Source organism: Notamacropus eugenii, chromosome 6, assembly GCF_028372415.1.
Source record: "Notamacropus eugenii isolate mMacEug1 chromosome 6, mMacEug1.pri_v2, whole genome shotgun sequence".
NCBI lineage: Eukaryota > Metazoa > Chordata > Mammalia > Diprotodontia > Macropodidae > Notamacropus > Notamacropus eugenii.
In genome coordinates, this window is record NC_092877.1 from 110,860,984 (window position 1) to 110,887,998 (window position 27,015).

The following is a 27,015-nucleotide window of genomic DNA, read 5'->3' on the forward strand; positions in this document are numbered from 1 at the left end:
CCACTATAGCTGCCAGTGATTCAGCTCACTGATGCCTGATTCAGTCCTGTCTGTTCCAGCGTGACCCATGCTGGGCTGCTCTCCACTCCAAATCCTGTGTAAGAGACCATTTCTCTAGGAATTTCAGACTGTCTTGGGATGGGAATCTGTTTCACTCTGTCATTTTGTGGCTTGTGCTGCTCTAGAATTCATTTAGAGTCATTTTCACAGGTATTTTGAGGGGAGAGCTCAGGAAGGTCCCTACTTCTACTCTGCCATCTTGACTCTGCCCCTCTATTTTCCACTCTTTAGGTGAGGTGAAGCAGATGTCTTTTATTCTCTATGAATTATTAGCTTTAGTACTTGCATCGATTTGTTTCTCTCTTTACAACTCTCTATATAATTATGTTACACACATATACACATATAGATGCATATACATATATGTGTCTATGACTATGTATATATGTATATGCACACATGCATATATATGCACATATACATATATATGTATATATACATAAACATACATACATAAACACACATACATATCCATGTACACAATACAACTATATATCTATACACACATGTATGTATGTATGCAGTTGTGTTCATGCATGTGTATATATGCGTGCATGTACACATATATGTCTAAATAGATATATTTATATAGGGTGCATTCATATGGAGGTATAATTATTTTTGAATGGCAGAATGTTCTATAATTTTTAGAATAGATAAGGATGCTATAACTTAGCAAAGTTAAGTACATCTCCTAAGATTACATACCTGGCTAGTGAAATAAAAAAGAATGGAAAGTGAGTCTCCTGTTTCTCCATTATTTTGTTTTCAATAGTAAAAAACATTCACACAGCCTCTTTAGTTTAATTTTCTGTTATTTATTTGAATATTCACAAAACCATTTGAGATGAAAAATATTAGGCAATGAGAAGTTTAAGTTATTGATAGAATCAGATTATACCCTAGATCCCAGAAAGGCAAACTCTCATTTTCTTTTTAGTAGGATGTCCCATTCCACGTCACTGTCTCATAGAATATAAAAGAGTCAGCAATGAACAATGAAAGCCTTTGATATATGGATTGGTCATATAAATTCATGGTATAATCACATATTTCTAGAACAGTGACTTACACATATTTCATCAACGTGTCAAGGATTTGTGATATGACTGAAGTGGAGATTTCTTGTCTGGTTAATCCTTCCACTGACACAGCTCACAATCCACTGAAGTCATATTCTTAGCTACCTGAAGATAAATGTGGTTAAATGATTTTTTTCCAGTACTTAACACCCATAATGATATTTGCAGATATTTCAATTGAAGAGAAAACAAAAGTCTCTTCTATTTCCTTCTTCTCATTAATTTAAGAGCTTTCCAAAAGCAATTTTGAAATTCTTTCTTTCCAATTCCTGTCTCCATCATTTTGACTTTGAAGGCTTCTTGTGCCACCTTTTTTAAACTTATTTATCATCTCCAAATAAAGCTTTAAATTTGTCTTCTTCATTTCTACAATGAGACTAGTGTTTCATTTATTTTGGATATAATCATGAAATTTAGCACTCTGCATGTTTAGTAACTGAGCAACATTTAATATTTCTATAAGCATCCTAACCTCCCCATCTCAGGCTACCAATATATTGCAAACTCTGGCAGTAGGAACCACATCTTTCTAACTTCCCTTTCCCTTCATCTAGTGCTTTTCAATTATTGGTATTTCAGACAAGACTGTTGAATAGAGGTAAGGGGATCTGGTAACTGTGAACAGTATTTTTATATTCTAGTAGAAGAAAATTCATTGTTGCTCTTCTATGCACAAAAATGAAGGAATCACCTTTTCCCCAGATGTACTAGCTTAATTCTAAAATTAGCACTGAGTGATGCACGCGCACACACACACACACACACACACACACACACATGTTAAAGTGGAAGTATGTCTAAAATCAAAGTAAAATCTATGACATAAAAAGTCATTTCAAGGAATCATTTGCTTTCCAGAGACATATTCAAAGAAATCTACTTAGGCAACATCTTCAGGTTAACTTGTTAAAGTATGTTAAAATTAGCCATGTCTCAATGCATTATAATTTACCCTTTGTTTAAAAAAAGAGAAAGATAAGCATCCTATTGTCAAGTAAAACTGCAAGTGTGGTACTGTTAGTTTGAATAACCAACTAAATTGATTTTTTAAAAAGGAACAAGCACATTTAAAACAATTTGAAAGCCTTTTATTCTGTTCTGGTATTTTTGTTTCCAGAGATCTCAAGTTTTCAGAGTACTGTGGGTGTGATTAATTGCCTTACCTTGAAGTGGAGTGGTTTGGGAAATTTGCATGTAAAGTAAAACAGATTATTGGTGTCTTTTTTTTTTTAACAGAAAAATATGCCTTACATTAAGAATAACAGAATTTCCTAGACTTGGAAGAAACTCAAGGGTCATATGCAATTTAGTCCTTGAAAAGAATTGCCTCTATAATACACCTGATAACTCTCTGTCCAGCTTTTCATTAAAGGATTCCAATGGAAAACCACCTATTAGTTAATTAACTAATAAATCTATAATTACCACCTATGAAGTCTTTGCATTTCAATATTAGTCTAGCTCTAAAATATTTCATTAGATATGCCTCTTTATTTGTGTATTCCCTCTCTATTTCTTTTATCATCTCTTCAAGTTCTTCCCATGTTGGCAAGTCAGGGCCCCAAGGACTGAGGTTTCTAGAACTGTTGCTCATAGATCCCTAGCAAGATGTTTCCTATTGATTATGATTCAGTATCTCCAGTGATCAAAGCAAAGTGATAGAGGAAGAGCACATGTCCAAAACATTCTGTGGGGGGAAGCAATTTAGGTTAAATGACTTGTCCAGGATAACCTAGTAAGTATAAAGGGTGAGGCCAGATTTTAACTCTGGTCCTCCTGACTTCAGGGCAGTGCTCTATCCATTGTACCACCTAGTTGTCCCTCTTAGGTATATTTTTAGACAGTTACACAGTTGGTTCACTTTAAGTTAGATGATGATGTAATTAAGATTGATATGTAGAGAAAGTTCGTGATCATAGAGTACTAACTTGTAGTTTCTTGAAGCCCTAAGTCAGTGGCTAGCCCTAATTTCTGCTAGAAAGGGTCACATACTTTGAAGTTACTTCGTGTCTCAAGATGTTGTCTTCTGCATCCAACTGTGTCTGTATTTGCTTCTTTGCCTGCGATGTGTTTCTCTTTGATCATTTTGAATGTGTTTTCTTCTACTGGTCCAGTCTTTCTTATGGTGCGAGTAGGGGTGGGAGTGGGAAGAAATTTTGATAGTCCCTCTTGGATCACTTCTTTATCCCCACTTCTTCCTTATAAGGGCACAAATTTCTGTCTCCTAAATACATTTGAACTTGAGTGCTTGGTTTGTATTCTCAACTCCTGTGATTCCTCTATTATTTATAGCAACAAGAAATATGATGAACTTTTTTGATCAGTTAATCACACTAATCCCTTGTTGACTTATTCAAAGGGAGACTAACCTCATAATGAATCCTAAAGTAAAAAGAATCACATTCACACTTTTAAAACCTCACCATATCCTTTCACTGATTACATTACAGGCCTATTCACTGAATGGGCGTTACCTCATCCTAAGTGAGTACCTAAATAGACCTTGACCTAAAGGGGCCAAGATCTCCTATTGCATCCTGGGCCATCTCCAGTCATCCTGAGGAATATTGAGTCACTGGATTCAGATGACTCTGGAGGAGAACTGAGGCTGGTGACCATGCAGCCCTTCCTCACTCAAAACAAAGTCAAGTGCAAGTCATGTCATAATTTCTCTGATGGTATGGTCTTCTTCAGCAACAAAGAACAAACACAACAACAATACAGTAAAAGAAATGGACTGTGTAACTCTATACTTTAGCTTATAAACCACACCTATATTTATCTCTTTGCAATGTCTACCCAGTACTAGTATTTCTGACCTTTATGAGTTAAAACAAATCTAATTCCATTTTATTTTATTTCATAAGATCATGGATCTAGGATTGAAAAAGACTTTTGTCTTTTTCTGACCCAACTGTATCTAAGACTTCAAGAAGTACTTTTACAATTTCTTAAAATTAAAATGCATTTTCTTTTGCTTTAAGAGGAGAGATTGGCATCCTGTTCCCTGTTTCTAATGATACAAGACATATTCTCAAATTCTAATATTGTGACTCTGATGTCACTGAATAGAGGGCACGAAGGTCCTCAGAGTACAAATCAAAGAGGTACAACTATGCCTTTATATTCACAACATAACATTGCATTTGGGGATTCTGTACATGACATCCTGTGTCAGTGTCAGGGAACTTTAAAAAGAAAGTGAACAGAAGTTATGTTTGTTCTTTGTCTTCTCTCTCAATCAGCCTCAAAAATTCACAAAAGGTACAAATGTCAAACTCATCTCCACATGGGACAATTGGAAGATGTAAGATTTGTTAAATATTCTCTGCATTTAAGATCTGTCCAAATGGAGTCAATATGATTTCTGTAAGTTTTTAATGGGTCATATAACATCAACCTTTATCTCCACTAACACAGGAGATATTCAATACCAGGATTAACCCACAACTAAAAGTACAAAAGATAAATCTCTTTCTAACTGGTTATATTTTGTTATTTTAATTAAGAAAATATGGGCAAAATATCTTGCAAAGGAGAGAACATTTAGTAAAATCAAGGAAACCACCAGTTCACTTTGCTTTTCGTAGTTTTACTTGGTTTGCTTGAAGATATGGTTCATTTGATAGAGGTCAACCCTTGGAGACAAGAAGATGGATTTAAGTTCTGTCTCTGACACTCACCACCTGTGTTAGTTATCAGGTTACTTAAACTCCTAGATGGCCAAGAGATCTCTTTGAAAATGTAAGTTACAGAAAAATTAGTGATCTATGTTAAGTTTCCATGTTTGAGAGTTTCCTACGCTGATCAAGTCACAAGTTGGCACCCCACCATGACTATGCCCCTTCCCCCAAAATTAAATGGTTATGTCATCACAGATGTGTGAATGAGAAGATGTGGACTCATTTACTGCTTCTTTGGCTTTAAGTAACTCCATCTTTCTGGGTCTGCATTTCCTCCCTATATAATGAAGAGATTTGATTCAATAAGTTTAAGGTATTCTTTTACTTTAACTATGATTCATAGCAAAATCTGCTAGTCAGATATATAAATCAAGTCAGCATTCTTCTTTTGGCTATATCCAAATTTTATACCCATATGAATTGGAAAAGGAATTTACCAAGTTGGGTTTTCATATTGGTGAAGGGTACAAATCAGATAAAAATATTCCTGTACCCAGGAAGTCCTCAAAGCATCATAAATGATTTATTTTTTCAAGTGTAAATAATTTAAAATGAGATGTTATTATATGTTGTTGAGATTAAACAAAATGACTTCATTGAGGAAAAATGCTCCCATGCAGTGTGTGGAAGATTTCCTATAGGGGACTTTTAGTTTTTGTATGTAATTTGTAACCAGTGAGACTTTAAAAAAAAAATGTTTCATTGAACTCAATTTTATGCACTAAAACTTGAATACATACATTGATCTGCAGTCTTACCAATGTGGATGCTTTCTCCAATGATACAGATTGCATATCTTCTAGGCCTTGTCATACTGTGTAATTCTCTTCCATGTTCTTCTGCAAGCCATTTACAGCAGGTCAATTTTTTTGTGCTGGGGACCTTACTCTATTTCACTTGACAGTGGCTTGATACCCATGGAACATGAAGTCCTTCCAATCTTTGCTTTCACCATTTGACAGGAAAACATTAAAATCTGTTGATGTAGGAAAGAAAACGCAGTTATTACCTACTTTTCCCCATGATAAACATTTTGTATAAGTTGTGTTTATTGTTATTTTTCTTTTGTTGTTCGTTGACAAGTTGGCTTGTTGGTTTGAAATTGCATGTGGAGATAGGGAACTGGGAAATACCTGTTAAAATATGTGACCACTCTTTGTAGTATCAACTATTTGAAACCCTTAACTACATAACCCTGTAGTCATGACCAATTTGATTATAGATCCAGGATGTAGGATTTAGAATTAGAAGAAAACAGGGATCATCTTGCCCAAGTCCCTCAGTTTTTAAATGGAAAAAAAAAAAAAAAAAAACTAATAATCAGAGATGGAAAATAATGTATTCAAGTATTCATAGATAATAAATAGCAATGAGAGACTAACCCAGACCCTCTGAATCGAGGTCCAGGTCTTTTTACACTACATTAAATTGCGAAAAGTATTAGCCTTGACATTCAAAGTTCTACATGATTATTCAGAACCTATTTGTCTTCTACTGTCTCCTTTAGTGTATACCAAATTCCTGACTGCTTGGGATATTCCAGGTTCCAAAGGGAACTTTTCTGTCTCATAAGGTTTGTTCATGTTGTTGCCTCTGATTGGCATGGCCTTCTTTTAATCTGTGTATGTGAAAATGTTAGATAATTTAAATAGTTGTTTATTCTGATTAGTAATATTTTCATGGCTATGAATAAATACAGTACATAATTAGTGCTTTCATCATGCTATGATGACCACAGCTGTATAGACACTCCCATACCAGTCTTTCAATGAGGCAGTCAGGCAGCACCAAGTCAAGAAATCTTCTATTCAAAAGAGTAGATAGTTATTATCTTGACTATCTGATTGAATAGGCTCTATCCATGCTTATCCCAGATGCATCATACCCCTTGCAACTTCCGTTTGCCTCAGTAGAATCCTTTGCTCTTAATTTTTGCCATCGTTTCTAGTCCCACAAATGTGTTTGTCTTCCTCACTTCTCATTCCATATCTTACCTCTGATGTTTACTTTCTGTGTGACTTTGGGGAAGCTATGTAACCTAATTACAAGATTACCTTTTAAAGAAATAGATGACAAAATATATGAAAGCAAGCTGAAAAATTAGGGGTAGATAGATGATGGAGGGGAAGGTACTCACAAGTGAAAAAGGTTTAGAATATATGGAGAGTCAGAAATGGAGCAGAGAGAAACTGAGAAAGAACTGGTCTGGGTAGTCAATAGATAACAGATGAATGGCAATGGGTAAAACTGCCTACAAAGAGCAACATGGTGTAGTTGACAGACAGCAGTGCCTACAGTCAGGAAAACCTGAGTTTCAATGGGCCTGACCCACCTACTTTCTGTGAGGCTCTGGACAAGTCATTTAACCTCAATTTCCTTGTCTATTAAATGGGAATAGTAATAGTACCATTAACCCCACAATTGTTGTGAGCATCAGACAAGATAATAATTTTAAAGTGCTTAACATTGTACCTAATACATTGTAAGTTTTAAATAAATGTTAGTTATTATTAAAATGAAGCATTTGCTATGTTCTCTTTATATTGGCAGTAGTTCTAGGTTTTCACATTAAGAAAGAACTGTCTCGTCACAAAAGACCAAAGAGGACATCCTTCAAAGAATGCGTCATTTTCCCATGGACAGATTTTCTTTCGAAAATTGTCTGTTGAGAACATTGATTACACCGACACTAGATTATTCAATTTTTGCTTTTTAAAATTCTGCTTTACTTCAGCATCTGTTCAACTGTAATGAAAGAATGAAGGTAACATTATCCCTGATCTGTCATTTGTGGATATCCAGTCAAAGGACTGCTGAGGTCCTCAAGCTTCTCTTGGTGATGGAGGTAGCAAGGACGAAGTGAAATAAATCATTCATGTCATCACACAGGCCATCCATGCTACCAAAGCATCTGACAGAACAGCTTGTCACTTCTCTTCATCAATATTCATATACAGTTCAGCTTCTATTATGGACACTGAAGAACACGACAGACTATTTAGTGATTTTAAATTGAAACCAAGCATGGGAATTGATTGTCAAAATGAAGTAATCACATCACAGTTTCTCATTTCAAAATTCTGACTAAACTTTGGTATCTGATTTATATCTTAGATTGCTCAAGTCCAGCATCCGTATGGCTAGCATAACTGAATTTCCATCACACGTTCTTTTTAAGAAAGACCTAAAAAGTTGTCGATCTGATTCATTAATAAAAGAAAAATGAACTTTTTTTCCCAGTGGTGACAAAAGATAACATGAAAGCTTGATTTTCCAAACCTGTAGTTTCGTTTCTGTCCTCTAGATATTTTTGGTTAGCTGCTATTGTGGGAGGTTCATTGAGAAATATATAAATGTTTCATATGGACGATTTTATGACAGTAAACACTTTCAGCTTTTTTTGGAGCATACCAAAGTGAAATGGAGTCATTAGTCCTGAAGAAACTGCTGTTCATCCATGTCTCCTTCATGGAATAGACAGGGAACAAATAACTGGATATCTGGTAATCCTAGCAGGAGTGAATATGTATCAAAACTGTAGGTTAATCTCCCAGGAACTTTATGAGAGTTGGACAAGGAGCGGGCTTGAATCCCAGGGACTTTAGGCTAATAGAGAGAGAAGGCTAAGAATGAGAGATAACAAAACAAGACAAATTCATACAGTGATTCAGGGAGCAGGAAGAAAAATGAAAAAGGACATATAGATTTAGTAAGGATCAAAATTCCCAAAGAAAATCATAAAAAAAATCAACATACTGAATCAATCAGGAAGAGTGAAGCAGTACTTGGTAGGTGATTCAGTTTTAAATTGAATTCGAAGAACAATCAGTTATTAATTACCTGCAATACATAGTCTTATTTTCAGTCAGAGATGGAAGGATGAAAAAATAATGTAGCAACAATTGCCCTCCTTCATGGAACTCACAGTATCTCAGAATCATCATTTTGTTTTGTTTAGTTTCTAAAAAGGAAGGGGTCCCAATGAAATTCATACTCTGAAAGAATTTTCAGATTAATATTTCAACAAGTGATAATCCTACCTCTGCTTGAAGAGAGGGAACAACCATCACTCCAAGCATTTTTTAAAGCATTCCACATTTTCTTAAAACAATAATCATTAAAATGCCCTTGTATTATCCTCATATCCATCACATCAACAACCATGGACTCTACATCTCATCTCTTATAGGACCATCTGGCTCATCTTGCTGTAGACAAGTACTTTTAGTCACTATCTTTTTAATAGGCTTATATGTGCATATTTTTCAACCCCAGTTTTTCAACACTTCTTTATACATTGTCTTCTCTCACGAAAATGTATGATGCTCAAGTGTCAGAGACTGTCTTGCTGGTAGTTGTGTTCACAGCACTTAACCTAGTATCTAGCACTAATAAATTATTGAACTATTTATGTATCTGACATTAAGTATAATTTGCCTTGATGAGAACCCATTTATTTTTGCTTCTTTCCCTATGGAGTCAAACAGAACAAGACTATTCCCGTTTAACATGACACCTTTCAAATACTTAAAGATAATTATTATGTTCCCCAATATATAGCATCTCTCAATCAATCTTCTTTTCTAGAAGCCAGTTACCTCAACCAGTCCTCATATGATGTACACTCAATGAAAACCCTTCAACAACATGTCTACCCTCCTCAGGATGTTCTATAGATTATTACTGGTCTCCTCCTCCCAAAACTATGGGATGAAGAAAATGAACTCAAATGAGATAACAATTGTAAAGTGCTTACTACAGTAACTGGAGCATATATATATATATATACAAGTATTATGTGCATATATATATACACTCACACATACATACATAGATGTGTATATACATATATATGTATATGTATACACATATATAAATTATTAGTTGTCATTATCACTGTCATTATTCCTATTATACTTCATCTTATATGATTCATCTTAGTGCTCTAATCTAAGCCGTTTTGGGGGTAATAACTCTATCCCTTAGTATAATGGCTATCCCTTCCAATTTGGGGGTTAGAAAATTTGATAAGAATGATATCTACCATTTTGCACTGATAAAAGATTTAACAGCACAGGGCCAGACACTGACCCTTGTGGTACCTACTCCATGGCAGACACCCTGCAAGAGAAATGTTAAAAACTACCCTTTAAGTCTGGCAGATGTACCGTTGTCCAATTCACATCTCTCTCCCATATATTTAACATTCATTTCCACTAGAATAGAATACATTCCAAAAGAATAGAATGACTTATAATATGCTTTGCTAAAATATAGGTAAATGACATTTATAGAAATCCAATTGTCCGAAAAGCAAGCTTAAATCTGCTTTTAGTTTAGAGTCTGTCGGTGACATGTTTTATTGTCATTACAAGTAATTGCACATAAAGCTGTTTCCTGACAAGGATTTCCATGCCAGCCAAGTAGCTGACTATGAGAAATTATATCAAGTATTTATAGAATAAAATTAAGAACTAAAATAAAAGGCATATAAGTTGGATCACAAGCTATTTCTAAATACAAGAAAAAATAATATTTCACTCTAGCAGAGATATATGCAGGGTATACAATTCTTAAAAATGGTAGTTTAGCATATTGTAAAACTGTCATACAAAGAAGATAACTGATGATGATGATACTACATAATGGCAGACTTGGTCAAAGGTTGACTTTCACAGGGAAGCCTGATACGTATTTCTTCAAATTAAGTCTGTATAATGGTAAACTTTAGTTAATTAACAGGTTTCTTGGGTTTTAAGGTTTCCTTAATCTCCCCTTTTTTGCTTCCAAGAACAACAGAACACCCACTGGATTTTAGTACTAGAAAGGCAGAAAAAAGTATGAATAAGCAAAAAAAAGTGAAACAGTTGATAAATGATAGAAGGTGTTGTCTCTAATAAAAATACAGATTACGATGCCTCTCTGGAATAGGAAAAGAAATTGGTTTAATAAAAAAAAATTTTTGAGAGCCAGAAATGCTATTTTAGATAGAATTTGAACAGTTTGGGACAGGAAATGAAGTGGTAAACATGACAACTAATCACTTTGCAAAGATATAGAATAATGCCTTATTGGTATGTGTATTAGCTTGTATAAAGGAGTCAAAGGAAGTACTTTTATTTTTCAAAGAATGAAAAAAAAATGAGCCCAAATGGCACAATGAATTCTGGATTGGGTTGGTGTCTTATGTAATGCACTATCATTTTTAAACTCTTTTGCATATAACTATTTTAAGATTTAAAAGAGTTAAATCCCAAAGAATTTTTTTTAAAAAAGAAATAACTGAAGATTGAAGAATATTTAAGGTCTTTTGATTTCCTAGGGGAAATTTGATGGGTTCTTCATAAGTAGCAGGTGAGTGAGTGCCATCATTTCTTATGTAATTAGTTGATGTGTATAAAAGGCTAAGACTTAGGAGCTTTATGGTGAAAAGACTGAAGAATTGGTTGAATGACTCAGCAGGGTATGAAAAGCAGTTTTATTTGAAATGTTTGAAGAGAACAGTTTCATGAAGTCAGCTGACAAGAAAGCTTTGTTTGCTAATCTCTGATTGTGTGTATATAAACTTGAAATCCAGCTGTTGCCCTTCTGTGCCACCTAGAGTAGAAAGGAGGTGAAATCTCCCAATTTACTCTTTGTCTTTGATAAATCAAACTGGTTTTAGGAAGAATATCAGAAATGGGAAACACAAGTGAGATCTAATTGGACCATATAGAATCCTGGTGAGCAAAGACTGGACTAGGTTGCTTTGTTTAGCTTAGGGAGTCAACCTGAACTATATTTTGTTTTGATCTGTGTTCACTATAATTTAATTGGGCTCAGTAACCTGGTGAGTGAAACAACCAATTGAACTCTTCTTATAACCAAGAGATAGGCAGCCTCTTCATTTTTTTTTCTTTCGTGTAAAAAGAACAGCCACTCAAGGATGAGTATAAGTTGAAAGATCTTGTAGATGCTCCATCAATTTGATAATAGAAGAGCTTTTGCCCAGGTGGAGATAAGTGAGAAATTAGTAAAGAAGTAATGGATATTTCTGGATTAATCAAAGAGCTCAACTATTGTAAAGTGTTGTGCTACCTCCAAGCACATGGTTTTTCATTCCTTATGCACTTCCTGATGGGTCCCTGAATATATGTTCTCATTTTCTTCTGCAGATAGTGAGTCCATTGGGTGGGGCAGCTTGACTCAGGTTTATATGTGGCATGTAATATATTTACCATTTCTCCATTGGTGTTAATATGTGAATACTAGTGATTAATTATTTTACCTTATTGTTAAATACATGGTTATGTTTATGATCTCAGTGATAATCTTTGTGAGTGGCTATTTTGTGTGAATTGAAGAAAAATGGACAGTGCTTGAGAGCTAAAGTGATAAATAGGGGGATGGTAACATCTTCGCTTCATTATTACCCCTAAGTTGTTAAGAAAATTTGACTTTAACTGCGTACTGTGAACCTATACATTCCAGTGTAAGGGAAGATTGGAATGATGGACCTAGCCTCCAAGTCAGTAGATACCCACATACCCATAAGGAAGGTTTATATACTCGTGTGGGTCTAGCCAATAATCACAGTCAATTAACATTTATGGACCCCCTTATTTGTGTCAGGTTCTGTGATAAACACTGAGGATACAAATAAGAAAAACAGAGACAGTCCCTGCTCTCAAGGGAATTACAGTCTAATGAGGAAAGGCAATTCACAAAAGGGAGCTGAATGGAAGCTAGGCACCAGACAGTATGAAATATGGACATGAGGTTGTCAGAGTCAAAATCAAACAGAGAAAAAGATCAATGAAGGCAGAGGAATTCAGGCACCATCTACATTACACAAATACAATTTATGTTCATTATTTCCAGGATTTCCTCCCAATTCACACAGTAAAAGTTTCCCTCTCTTTCCTTTCCCCCACTTTTCTTTAGCCCTGACATTCATATCATCATCATAAAAACAACAAAATATTGTTATTCCCTTAACACTGAGTCATATCAATCATAAGGTGTGTTTGTCCTTCACTGCCGAAGAAGACCATGCCATCAGAGAAATAAGGACATGACTTGCACTTGACTTTGTTTTGAGTGAGGGAGGGCTGTGCTGGTCACCAGCCTCACTTCTCCTCCAGAGCCATCTGAATCCAGTGGCCAGATACTCATCAAGATGACTGGAGATCACCCAGGATGAGTAATTGGGGTTAAGTGACTTGCCCAAGGTCACACAGCTAGTGAGTGTCAAGTATCTGAGGTGAGATTTGCACTCAGGTCCTCCTGACTCCTACGCTGGTGCCCTACACACTGCACCACTTAGCTTTCCCATCAATCATAAGATATGCTTATTCTGTAACAACTGTATCATGTCATAAGCCTGAATTAATCAGATCAAGAGACTCACTATCAAGAACCTGCCATAAAAAGTAAATGCTTCCATCCTATAGCCATGACCAATTGATGGAGAAATATTTTCAATGCTTGTGGAAACAATTGTGCAGCTGTTCTTGTATAATTAAGGAACTCAAAGGCTCTTCGTACTAGTTGCCTTCCAGCAGTAGGGGAATAATTTTTTTATATAGTGATCCTCATCGGAGAATCTCCTCTGCCAACTCATTTTATATGCAGAACTGTATTCTCTTCATTTGTGTGTGTGGGGGGGGCATTCTGCTAAATCATAGGCATCTTTATATCATCAGTGTTTCTAACTGAATACATTCCTATGCACTGATCACCTTTTCTTTGTATCTCTCTGTGTGGGAGAAAACAGAGAAATAATTCTGAAACTGCTCAAGTTCCCAAGGTTCAGGAGACAGTGATGTAAGTTGGTTTCACTGAGGACTACATTCTAGAACCTTATTAGTCTAGTTTTTTATTCTTATTGAATTCTTAGCAATTTATTTTCCCCAATTAGATGTGAAAACAAAATTTAACATTTGTTTTTAAAATCTGAGTTCTAAATTCCATCCCTTTCTCTTTCCCCACCTCCCAACCCCTTTTGCAGTTTGATATAGGTTATATATGTTTAATCATGCAAAACATCTTTCCATATTAGTTATGTTGTGAAAGAAAATATAGATTAAAAACAAAAGCATACAAAAACATCAAGAAAAATAAAGTATATAAAAAAATATGCTTCAATCTACATTCAGATGCCATCAGTTCTTTCTCTGAGGATGGATAGCATTTTTGACCATAAATCCTTCAGAGTGATCTTGGATCATTGTGTTGCTGAGAATAACTAAGCCTTTTCGAACTGATCATCTTGCAATATTCCTGTTATTCTGTATACAGTACATTTCACTTTGCATCAGCTCATGTAAGCCTTTCCAGGTTTTTCTGAGCATATCTTGTCCATAATCTGTTACATCACAATTGCATTCTGTCACAGTCACAAAGCACAATTTGTTCAGTCATTCCCCAATTTATGGACATCCCCCCAATTTCCAAACTCCCAGTCATCAGAAAAGAGTAGCTATAAATATTTCCGTGTGTGTGTGTGTGTGTGTGTGTGTGTGTGTGTGTGTGTGTGTGTGTGTACGTATGTCCTTTTACCTTTTTAAAAAATCTCTTCTTGGATACAGACCTAGTAGTGGCATTGCTAGGTCTGAGAGTATGCATGGTTCTATACATAGCCTTTTATGCATAGCCCCAGTTTGTTCTATAGGATGGTTAAATCGGTTCACAACTCCACAAACAGTAAATTAATGTCCCATTTTCTCTACATCCCCTCCAATGCTGGCCATTCTCCTTTTTCTGTCCTTTAGTCAATCTAATAGACATGGGGTAGTACCTCAGATTTTTCAGTTTGTATTCCTCCAAACAATAGTGATTTGGAGAACCTTCTCATATGACTACAGGTACCTTTGATTACCTCATCTGAAAGCTGTTCTTAACACTTGATCATTACTCAATTGGTAAATAGCTCCTATTTTGTGAATTTGACTCCGTTCTCTACTTATTTGAGAAAATAGGCCTTTATCAGAGAAAATTGCTGACTCTATTTCCCATCATCCTTCCTCTCCCTTGTTTATTCTATTCTCTCCCTATTTACACCGTGTCCCTCCTCAAAATGTTTTGCTTCTTACTGCCATTTCCCCAAATCTCTCCTATCTTCTATTATCACACCCTTCTCTTATCTCCTTCCCCTCTACTTTCCTGGGGCGTAAGTTAGAATTCTACAGCCAACCGAGTGTGTGTAATGCCCTCTTTGAGCCAATTCTGATGAGGGTAAGATTTACTCATTCCCTTACCTTCCCCCTCTTCTCTTCCACCACGAAAACTTCTTCATAACTCTTTTATATAAGATATTTTACACTCTTCTATCCCTCCATTTCCCTTTTTCCCAGAATATTCCTCTTTATCATCCATTATTTTTTTTAGATATCATCCTTTCATCCTCAACTCACACCTGTCTCCTCAGTCTATATATACTCCTTACTGGCCTAACCAAGTCAGAAAAAAAGAAAGTAAGGCTGGTGACTCTGAACAACCCTATCTTAATTAAATTCAATTCACTTGCATATCCTGGCATCATCTCACTGAAGTCATGGTCCTTTTCCAGAACTAAGGAAAAGGAACTATCTCTATGAATATGAGAAGAAAGTAGGAGCTTTGGGGACCCAACTGGAGCTGGCCAATTGGGTAACATAGATTTGTTTTCCCTTCCTTCCTTCCTTCCTTCCTTCCTTCCTTCCTTCCTTCCTTCCTTCCTTCCTTCCTTCTTTCTTTCTTTCTCTTTCCTCCTTTCTTTCTTTCTTCCTTTCTGTCTTTCCTTCTTTCTCTCTCTCTCTCTCACTCCCCTGTCTTTGTCTTTCTTTTATTTCCTCTGTCTACATATGGAATTCTACCTTTATCTATAGGTGCTCTTTTCTTAAGAACTATATCTTAAACCCAAATCATTCTGACTCTCATTAATTGTCCTTTAGGTCTCAGGTCAAGCCCCACTTGATCACTATTTGGGCTCTGATTGACTCAGAGTGAAGGGAAATTACAATTGTTTCTGTTTTTGTGAGAAACCCTGAGGGTCTTTCCCTCTCAGATCAATTTTTTTTTTTTGATGATATAAAGAAGCCTTTCTCTGACTCTTTTCTTATCTAGTTTTAGACCTGTTAAAGGCTTTAGCTGAAAAGATCAAGGTCTCCTACTTCATCCTAGGCCTTCTCCAGCATCTATATCTCTCCACTCAACTCGGATGACTCTGAAAGAGAAAATGAGGCTGGTGACTTTGCATAGCTTTCACTTGACTACAATTCACCGCATGACATGACATCATGAACCTGATGTCATGATTCTCTTCAAGAAATAAGGACAAACAACAACAAGAAAAATACAAGAGGTATTATGAGTTAAAAGTATTATGTTTTCATGTTGGAATATAAACAGTTTAACATTATTAAGCCTCTTATGGTTTCTTTTTCCTTTTTATTATTGTCTTGGATCTTGTACTTGAAAGTTAAATTTTCTATTCAGTTCTTTTTTTTTTCCTCAAGAATGCTTGAAAGTCCTCTAACTCTTGAATTTCTATGTTTACCTGAAGGGTTGTACTCAGTTTTGCTAGGTAGATGATAAGTGAACGTAATCCTAACTCCTTTTCCCTCTGCAATATCATATTCCAAGCCCTCCAATCCTTTAATACATAATTTAATACATAAGCTACTAGATCGTATGTTTTCCTGACTGTGCCTTCACAATATTCTAATTGTTCCTTTGTGGTTGCTTGCAACATTCTCTCCTTAACCTGGAAGATTTAGAATTTGGTTACGATATTCCTGCAAGTTTTCATTTTGGGATCTCTTTCAGGAAGTGATCAGTTGATTCTTCCAAATACTATTGTACCATTTGGCTCTTGAATATCAGGACAGTTTTCCTTGATAAATTCTGGAAAGATGATGTATAGGATCTTTTTTTTTTAAACTATGACTTTCAGTCCAATACTTTTTAAATTATCTCTCATGGGTTTATTTTCCAGGTCATCTTTTATCCCAATTAGATATTTCACATTGTCTTCTATTTTTTTCATTCTTTTGATTTGGTTTTATTGTTTTGTTGTTAAGGTCATTAGCTGCTATTTGCTCAATTCTAATTTTGAAGGAATTTTTTTTCATTTTGTTTTTGTACCTCTTTTCCCATTTGGCCAATTTTACTTTTTAATGATATATTTTTTTCTTCAGTGAATTTTTATGCTTTTTTTCCCATTTGGCCAATACTGCTTCTCAAAGGATTCTTCTTCTCTTTGGCTTTTTGTACCTTCTTTGCCATTTAACTAATTCTGTGTTTTTAAAGTTTTATTTTCCTTAGTATTTTTTATGTGGCCAATTCGTAATTTTCTTGAGGGCTTTTGATGGTGGAGCTTTGCCTTTTTTATCTTCTTCTGTGTGTGTGTTTTGATCTTTCTTGCCAGCATAGTAACTTTCTGTGGTCAGATTTTTTTTCTGCTGTTTACTCCTTTTTTATGTTTATTTGTTGACTTTTAACTCTTTCTTAAAATGGCACTCAGAAATTGCTACAGAGAGGGACAGGGACAGAATGGTTCCTTGGACGCGGGAAATTAGAAGACAAAACCATGGTGATGAAGTCACCACAGGAACGGGATTCTATCTGGGCCTTGAAGTGGCAGTTCATCCCTTTCTAGGAAGAGGAGGAAGACAAGCCTGCGCCCTACACTGTGGATCTGGGGCCCTACTCGCTGGCCTATGGATGGATGCTGGATTTCTTCTGCCTTAACCTCTGTCAGGCCTCCCAAGAATATCAAAGAATTCAAGTGCAACTGCAACATTGTGGAGGCCATTACTCATGGACTATCCAGACTAACAGCACATCAGGTAAGGACTATATATGTGTGTCAGTTTTTAACAAAAATCATGGAAGGAAAAACATTGGATGCACAGTTTGAAAGTGATGCGCAACTTACTTCATTGGAATCAACCTTGATGATCTGGGATAATATCAGAAAGGAAAAAGAAATACTTCATGACCAAATCCAGAATTTACTTGAAATTCAAGCTATAGGAGTTTGCATGGAGAAAGCAAGCTATAAAGAAGCAGAAGGGTCTTTGAAAGAATATTTGGAGACACAGAGTCTAGATGATAAGCCTCTAAAAATGAAATTGTTGATGATAATCAATAAGAAAGAGCTATACCATCCTTTTTTTTCAACACTTCACTTGTAAGTGCATGATAAATAGAATCAAGAGTTATGCTAATCAAATGTTAATTGAAAAATCATCAAACTTTCTACTGAAAGCAGCATTAGAAGTAGAGAAAAGCACAAAAGGTGAAGAAATCGTTGGTCACTTTGTTGAAAGCACAGACAATGAAAGAGAAAATAGTGAAAAACAGGATGGAAAATCAGAATCTCCGGTAGGTTCAACGTCTGTAACCAGGTCTCATGGATGTCTCTTATCTTTGTCACAAGCTATACTTGAGAAGTCACAATACCAAGATTTTGATGAAACAAGAATAAATATAAGAAGTCAAGGAAGTAAAAGGATCATGCAAAGTCTTAAAAATAGTAGCAAAGGACTAAAAAACATATAATAACCACTAAAGACAGTAACCAAAACAAGGCAAACCATGGAACAAACAATTCTGAAGGACCTAGATGATGGGGAAGGAGGACAAGGAGTTGGGATGAAGACAATAAACTGAAATCAGGGGTGAAAAAGTGTGGAGAGGACCTTTGGCAGAAAATTCTCTCAACTTCCACATTCTGCAATTGAACGAATGTTATGGTAAAGAACAGGTGACAGACTTTAAAGAAGTTAGAATTAGCTTCTTCAAACAATGAGGACTGAATGCATTTGTAAAAGCAGCACTGATGTCCAGCCACAAGGTGACTGCTAATGATCAGATGGAACTATGATCAACACAATGACCCCCAGTTTCAAAAAGCTTGTGATGAAATATGCCATCTACCTCTAGAGAGAGAAGGGATGAGTGCAGATTGAAACATATCTTCTTTTTCTTCCTTGCTTTTTTTGGGCATGAATAATGTGGGGATTTATTTTCCATAACTGCATATTTGTAATGGTTTTACTGCTTTTTATTTTGCTTGTCAATAGGTAGGGATGGGAAGAAAGTTAGTTTGGAACTGCAAATAAAATAAAACTGAACTTTTTTTAAAAAGTAGAAGATGAGGTAGGAGTTGCTAGCCATAATGCAAGGAAGTAATATCATTTTATTATGATCCTATGCACACAAATTCTTTAGTTGATGAAGGGTCATTTCAGTTATCTCAGGATGCTAGGGGGATGATATACAGTTCAAAAAATTACTTGGTCCCCTAGGTGGCCCAGTAAGTAAAACACTTGACCTGGAGTCAGGAAGGTATGAGTTTAAATGTTACTTCAGTGACTTTCTAACTATGCAACTCTGGGCAAATAATTTAACCCCTGTTTGCCTCAATTCCTCATCTGTAAAATGGGGACCCATTGGAGAATGGCAAACCACTCCAGTATCTTTGTTAAGAAAACACTGAATAGGGTCTGAAAATGTTGGACACGATTGAAAACAACTAAACAATAACAACACAGAACATGAGCTTTGAGATATCCACTAAGCATAATGTAATTTGCTTCTTGATTTCTGTTTATGTTGGTAGCTGAATGGCACAATGGAGAGAGCACTGAGCCTAGAATCAGGAAACCCTGACCTGAGACCTGAGTTCAAATGCAGCCTTGAACACTTATTAGTGGTATAATTCTGGGTAGATCACTTAACCTCTTTCCTTTTCAGTTTCCTCAGCTGTAAAATACCATCCACCTCACACAGTTGATGTGTTGATCAAATGAAATCATTTGTGAGCATTACCCATAATACCTAGCCTGTAGAATACTCACAAGTGCTTATTCCCTTCCCTTTACATTGCCACTTTTAGCATGATTGCAACTTCTACTTTTTTTTTGATTCACCCAGTACATAGTAAATTTTGTTCTTACCTCTCATTTTTAGTCAATATGTGCTTTTGTTTTAGAGGTGCGTTTCTTGTAACCAATAGCTTGTAAGGTTTTGCCTTTACTCCATTCTATGACCTGCTTTCATTTTATTGCATTAATCCATTTTTATTTTAAATTATGTGATAGGTTTATATTTTCCTCTGTTTGTTTCTGTTGTGTTTTCTTTTCAAACTAATTTTTTTCTCTTCTTAAAAAAATGACACTCTGCTTCTAGAGTTGAGGGTACACTGTCGCCAGCTTCAAGGATTTTATGCAGCTGTTTTCAGAGACACTTCTAGGGCCCAGTAAGTTTTCAATTCTTCTAAGGTGTTATGACCTAAGGAAGGATGTGTGTTACTATCTTCTGGCCTGTGCTCTTGTTTGTGAGACACCAGAAGCATTGTTTTTTCTGCCCTGGAACTGTGATGATGGTCCATGCTCCACTGCAGCCACAAGCTCAGGTTTGCTAGTGCGCTTCCTCCCCCTGGGATTGCCACCCAGCACTTTGACCCATAAAGAGTATAGATAGGCAAAGTACCAGAGTCCTACTCCTAGTACCAGCAAAGATAGCCTTGTAATCTCCTTCTGATCATTTGCTCCATCCCCTTACCATCTGTGGGCTGAGAGGTCTGTAGGTAGTCATTGCCAATGTTGACTCAGTGGCTTCCAAGGCCTGCTCCTGGTTTACTTGGGCCATTTTCTGGGGATTAGTCTGCACTGGCATGGCTTGTGGTAGGTTGTGCTCCACTCTCATCTAGGTGCTACTGACTTTTCCTGCGGACCTTTTAAGTTGTCTTTGACTGAAAATTTATTTCAGCTCATTCTTTTGTGTGTTCTGCTGCTCTAGGAACTGTTTTATGGCTTTATTTAAATGTATTTGCAGGGTTTGGAGGGAGAGCTCAGGAGAGTCACTGCCTGTTCTCCACCATCTTGTCTCTCCCGCTCCTGATTAGCCAAGTCTTAGTGACAAGATTCATCTAAGATAGGGATTATCAAGAACATACTACTGAATACACATATTCATCACAGACTCCAGCCAATTGAGAAATTTTAGTCTGATCTCACACAAAACAACCTTTGTGGAAATACACATGCTACCCTACTTTCCCGGTTGCAATCTAACAAAAGCTGGGATCAAATTAAGCATGCTGATATATACAGATAAGGAAAGAAATGTGAAGACCACTACTGTCCAGATGTTCTTTCACAACTGTGCTCCTATCCACTCCTTTACTCCTTATACCTTGCAAATAATTGCTTTATCCTCACAAGACTTTACAGCTGCTTTGAAAAAACTAATCATCTACATGATTTCTTTCTGTAAAATGTGTTTGACGGAATAATAATACTAACCTTAATTTATATAACACTTTAAGCTTCATATGACACTTTCTTCTGTAAGTAGCAAAGATATTATTATACCCAACTTGCAGATTAGTATTTTGAGCCTCAGAGATCTTAACAGCCTTGTTCCTAGGCACAGAACTATCATGTAACAGAGGCATAGTTAGCAACTTGGTTGTTCTGATTCCAAACCTTATTTTCTTCAGACTATAATATCCCTCAATTTAGTTTCAGTAAGGAACAGTTGTGCACTCCATAGCAATATTGCATATAATTGCCCCCATCATCTCTCCCATCCATTACTCTATGGAAAACAATACTATTTTTACCTGTTGTGCTAGCAAGTACTTTTCTTCCTATTTTTTTCTTTTTTTTTTTAACATGAGATATCAAATTTTGAAGTCCCACCTATATCCATCAGGAAAGCAATCTTGAAAAGAAGCAAAAATATATTCCAATTTATTCCCTTCTTTAAATTCTGTGAGAACAAGGAATACGTCTCATTCTTGCTTTTCATCTCCACAGTATTAGAGCCATAACATATGCATAATGATCACTTCATAAATATTTTCTAAATTAAAAAAATGAATATTTACTATTCCTTCAATTATTTTTTGCCAATTCAAACAAAGAACTAGTACAGTACCCATCCCACTTTCCAAGTGGTAAAAATCATTTGACTAAATTGTTCAATCAGTTCCATTGACCCGTAATGCTGTTATTTCAAAAGCTGATTGTTAGTATTAAAAAATTACCAGCTCAAGATTATTTTATTTTTCACACAGTTCCATGTTGCACACTCAAAGCCTAAGTAGTGGAGAGGTTGTGTAACCTAACTCTCAATGCCATAATTAAGGAACAGAATTAGAGGTTGAATCAGCTCCCCAGGGTTTTCCTCTATTGTTTAGCATCTTGAATACCCTTCATCAAAACCAATGAGCAGGTGTTACTCTGAATGTTGAGGAATTAAAATGATAAATAACAAGTGTTTGGTTGCTACAGAATTCCCTATTAGCTAGTTACTTTTTCTTGAAACAAACAAACAGGATATTCTGAATTCCTTTTCGCCTTGTTCAACTTAAAACAGCATTTTCAAAACAGTGTTTCAGAAAATAAGGTTTGCTCTCTCCTGTGATCTTTATAATTTCTTTTTTCTTGAGTCTCTGTCTCTTCCACTGAACAGGTCAGTGACAACTGAGATTGTATTTTTTTAATGAAAACATTATCTAAGTTATTGAAAAATTTCAATTATACAAAACATAATAAAAATTACAATTTTATCAAATTTGAATGAACATGGTAACTGTACAAAAGAACAATTAAAGTGTTAATTAATAGAATTCCTAAAGGATTTTTTTCAAATTAATATCTAAAAATGAGCTGTACATTTCAGGAAATTAAGGTATTTGAACACAATTTAATCTTAACTTAGTATTAAATATTCTACAAAAATTTCTCTTAAAAAGTTCTTGTGATTAACAAATTCTTTCCTTATAGATCGTCAACAGTAAAATCAGAGTAGTTCTTGTCTAATCTATTAAAAATTCTCAATAAATAGTATCTAAACAAATCATATTTCCTTGTATTTTAGGTGTTGAAATGTGGTAATATTTGGTTCAGACACAAAATTATATCTTGGCAAATACTTAAGGATGCATGTTGGTTTAGATAGACATGCTCAAATAAATGCAAATTATGAAAAAATACATAGAGTTCTTTCAAATTTCTTGTCATCAAAATTCTAGCAGGTTTTAGTAATTGAATTAATAAATTAAATAAATAAAAGGTTAATTAGTAAAGGGAAGAAACAAAAGGCCTAGAATGTAAAGGAAAATTTTTAAGAAAATCAAAATAAAAGGAGGCCAGCAGTACTAAACCTCAAATTATATAATAAGGTAGTAATAAGCAAAACAATTGAAAGTTGCTTAAAATATTAAAAGATATGAGTAGAACAGATTAGAGAAACAATAACTACAAAAATCCAAACTTAGGGGACCAGTTTTAATAGATTCGAAACCTCATTATCACTAGGGGACCTGGTGAAAAGTGGAGAGTATCTTGGAAGAAGTTAGGTTTAGATCATCTCCTTCACCATATACAAAAAAATCCAATTCGATTAACCACCAAAATGTAAAGGTATGTGTGTATGTATGTATGTATGTATGTATCTCTCTCTCTCTCTCTCTTCTGTCTATCTGTCTATCTACATACCTGTCTATTGATTTCTCTAGTCAGAATAAAAAAGAACTAGCTTTCAAACTATTGATTGAGATGTTTATGGAATCAAACCAGAGATAAAGGCAAAGATAAAATATAAAATACATAATACATAAAATTAAAACAACTCATGTTTCTCATTATTCTAGTCAGTTTGATAAGATAATTTTAAAAATGTTATCAATCATAGATAAAATTGAGGAAGTTGAACATACTAATATACAGTTGGTAGACTTTGGATTTGGTCTATGCATTATGGGATTGAATTAAGCTCTTTAATATAAAGGAAATAGAAATCAAATAAACCCATAAAACTCATCAGAAATTCAAGTTTTGCCAAAGATTGCCTTCCTTCTATTATTGTAATGGAAAGGGGAAAATCATTAGACTAATGATCACGGTGGAATGATTCATGCTTGACTGAATAACATAGGGTATGGTTTTCTTTTTTCTTCTTTTTCTATAAGGAAAAAAGGAATACTCAGAAAAATAAACTATCATCATTTACTAATATACATTTGTCACCCAAATAAATTTTCCTCTCATAACAAAGAAAAAATGGGTAAACAAAATGAGCTGCATCCAATAATATATGACATTTCAAACTCGCAGTCTCCAATGCCCATAATCATGTCTCCATCTTCCACTTTCTGAAAACAAGACAGTTTATTGCAATTGACATAAATTTGGCTATCTAAAAATTTAGAAGAGTTTTTAAATTAGTTTTTTAACATGTGTGGATCAAGTTTTTGATTTCATAGTGATTTTTTTCAGGATTGCATAAATTACACACGCACATGAAATATTTGTGTATACACATACATACACATATATTCATATTGTAGCAGTAAGCACCCCAACATACACAGGGGGATCGCTATCACAAGTTCTTAGATCTGCATTCATAAAATGAAAACAACTTTCAAGGGATTAGTAATCACTTTAATCGAGCACATGCATCATTCCTTTAACCAAGTACGTATATTTTTCAGTTAGTTCAGGAAGTCAGCACCCTGAATTTCAAAGAAAAAAGAAATCAGAAAAATCAAAAGATCAACAGACATGGCTTCCTCTGACTGAATTCAACAGACAATTGATCCCCAACTGTCTGACCATCATTACCAGAGAGGAAAGTGTGACATCTGGGTTCTCAAAGTTGGGAGGTTCTTTAGGGACTTCCCAGAGTCCTTATCTGGCCAAACAAATACTCTTACAAAAATTAAGCCACAAAGTAATCAACAGACATGGCTTCCTCTGCCTGACCATAATTCAGTAGAAAGGTGCAACTGTCTGACCAGTTACTAGAGAGGAAAGCATGACATCTGATTTCTCAAAGCAAGGGAGCTACTTAGAGGCTTCCCAGAGTCCTCATCTGGTGCTCAAACCTTCTCACCAAAAACTAAGCCCCAAAGTAAAACCTCACCCTCAAGTATTCATACCTTTTGCAGAGCCAGAGGGCACCCCAACACTTGAGAACCAGCACTTCATTAACAAAAGCTGTGGGTGTTCCTACAATTCTTCCCTAATCAAACTCCCTTTAATGGGCATGTCCATTAATGTGTGGGGAAGATCATTAATCACACTAACAATACAAATTCATATACTGTTTCTAGTTAAATACTATACTATACTGTATTTTACTCCCAGTAAAGACTCTTTATTGATAAAGACAAGATTCAATCAGAGGCTCTTGATTATACTAAAACAAAAACAGCAAGGGATCCTATTTTGATTGCCATCACACATATACATCTATCTATCTATCTATCTATCTATCTATCTGTCTGTCTGTCTGTCTGTCTGTCTGTCTGTCTGTCTGTCTATCATCTATCTATCTATATGTATGTAAGTATATATTCTCTATCTATTTATACCTTTAAATTCTGGAGTTTGGCAGTTACATTTGTATTTTAAATTTGTTTCTTTATGGGTTATGATCTGCTGGTACTATTTTTAATTACCCTCTAATTCTAATACTTCCTGATTTTATTCTATTACTTCTTGAAATATATACATTAGGTTTTTTTCAATAATGATTTTTTCAAGGACCTCAGTGTTATTTTTTTAGTTTATTTATTTTTAGTTTTCATCATTCACTTCTACAAGATTTTGAGTTCCAAATTTTCTCCCCATCTCTTCCCTCCACCTACCCCAAGACAACAAGCATTCTGATTGCACCTTTCCCCGATCTGCCCTCACTTCTATCATGCCCCTTCATTTGCTTATCCCCATCCCTTCTATTTTCTTGTATGGAAAGATAGATTGCTTGCCTGTATACCTTACTTCCAAGTTGCATGTAAAAACAATTTTTAACGTTTGTTTTTAAAACTTTGAATTCCAACTTTTCCCCCTTCCTCCCTCTCCACCCTTCCCCACTGAGAAGGCAAGCAATTTAATGTAGGTTATACATGTGTAGTCATGCATAATACTTCCATAACAGTTGTATTGTGAAAGACTAACTATATTTCCCTCCATCTGTAATGCTAATGAGAGTTAAAGATCTCCCTCATCGATTAATATGCTTGCACATTAAGGAAAGTTTGATTAGGGTAGATTTTATTGTTATCATTGTTGGAAGACCTACACATTTTGTTAATTTCTAATGAGGTACTGGTTCTCAAGGGTTGTGATGCCCTCTGGCTCTCAAAAGCATATGTATAGTCTGAGCTGAAGTTTTACTTTACTTTGGGGATTAGCTTTTGGAAGAAGGTCTTTGTTCCAGATAAGACTCTGGGAAGCCACTGAGGAAGCCCATGACCAGATGTTGGTGCTTCTCTCTGTGGCAACTATGTATGTATTGCTTATGGTCAAACAGTTGCAAGCTCTATCTGTTGATTTTATTTCCCTGTATTTTCTCTGAAGTTCAGGATGCTGACTTTTCCCCCTGAACTAAGTGAATGATATATATGCTTGATTAAAGTAGATTATTGATGCCTCAAAAGTCACTTCCCTTTTGGAAAAGCAGATCTAAGAACCTGTACAGCAGGCCCTCCTGGGTTTGGGTCCTTACTGTTACATTTATGTCATATTCTCAACAGGATCTGAAAATTATAGGGCCTGGGATAATTGTTCATTGTTTCTCAGTTGTGGTGGTTATGGTTCTCTGAAGCTTCAGGTGTGTGCTGGGATGGTATTGTGTGCAGAGTTCAGGCAAGAGTGGTGAGAGCTTGAAATGGAAGCCTGGAGCAGGAGTGGAAAACTGGCTGCATACCAACCCAGTACATGCATATAGAACTCCCTGTGTGCTGACCTTGGAGAGGTGAACCATTGAAAGGTAGCAGAACCAGGTGGGAGCTGGGAGTGGCTGGCTCCTTCTGGAGTAGGAGGAACCTAGTAGTCTGGAGTTCAACCCTGGGGCAAGAATAGTACTGTGCAGCAAGGCACTGAGTGTGCTTTTTAGCAGCATTCTCCTGGAACAGTTTGGAACCCAGGGGTTGGAGTTGCTTATGGTGGGTGGGGTGAAGTGCCCTGTACACCCAAGGACCCCACTTTGATGGCACTGTTGCCAAGCTGCCCCTCAGGACTTGGAAGCAGGTATTGGAACATTGTTAAGACTGGGACTTGGCTCTCTAAAGCCTGCAACTGAGGGTACTTGCAAAGGTAGTGTGGGGAGAAGGACACATCCTTAGGAGGACTTTATTTGAATATTTTGTTTTGGATTGAAGAAGATGGAGCTTGCTGTTCACTTCCCAAAGACTGACTCCCAAA

At 35.7% G+C, this 27,015-nt stretch overlaps 1 pseudogene; it reads left to right on the forward strand.

Moving 5' to 3' along the window:
* Nucleotides 1–19,511, forward strand: part of LOC140512103 (telomeric repeat-binding factor 1-like) — a 57,481-nt pseudogene extending 37,970 nt beyond the window's left edge.
* The last annotated feature ends 7,504 nt before the right edge of the window (nucleotides 19,512–27,015 follow it).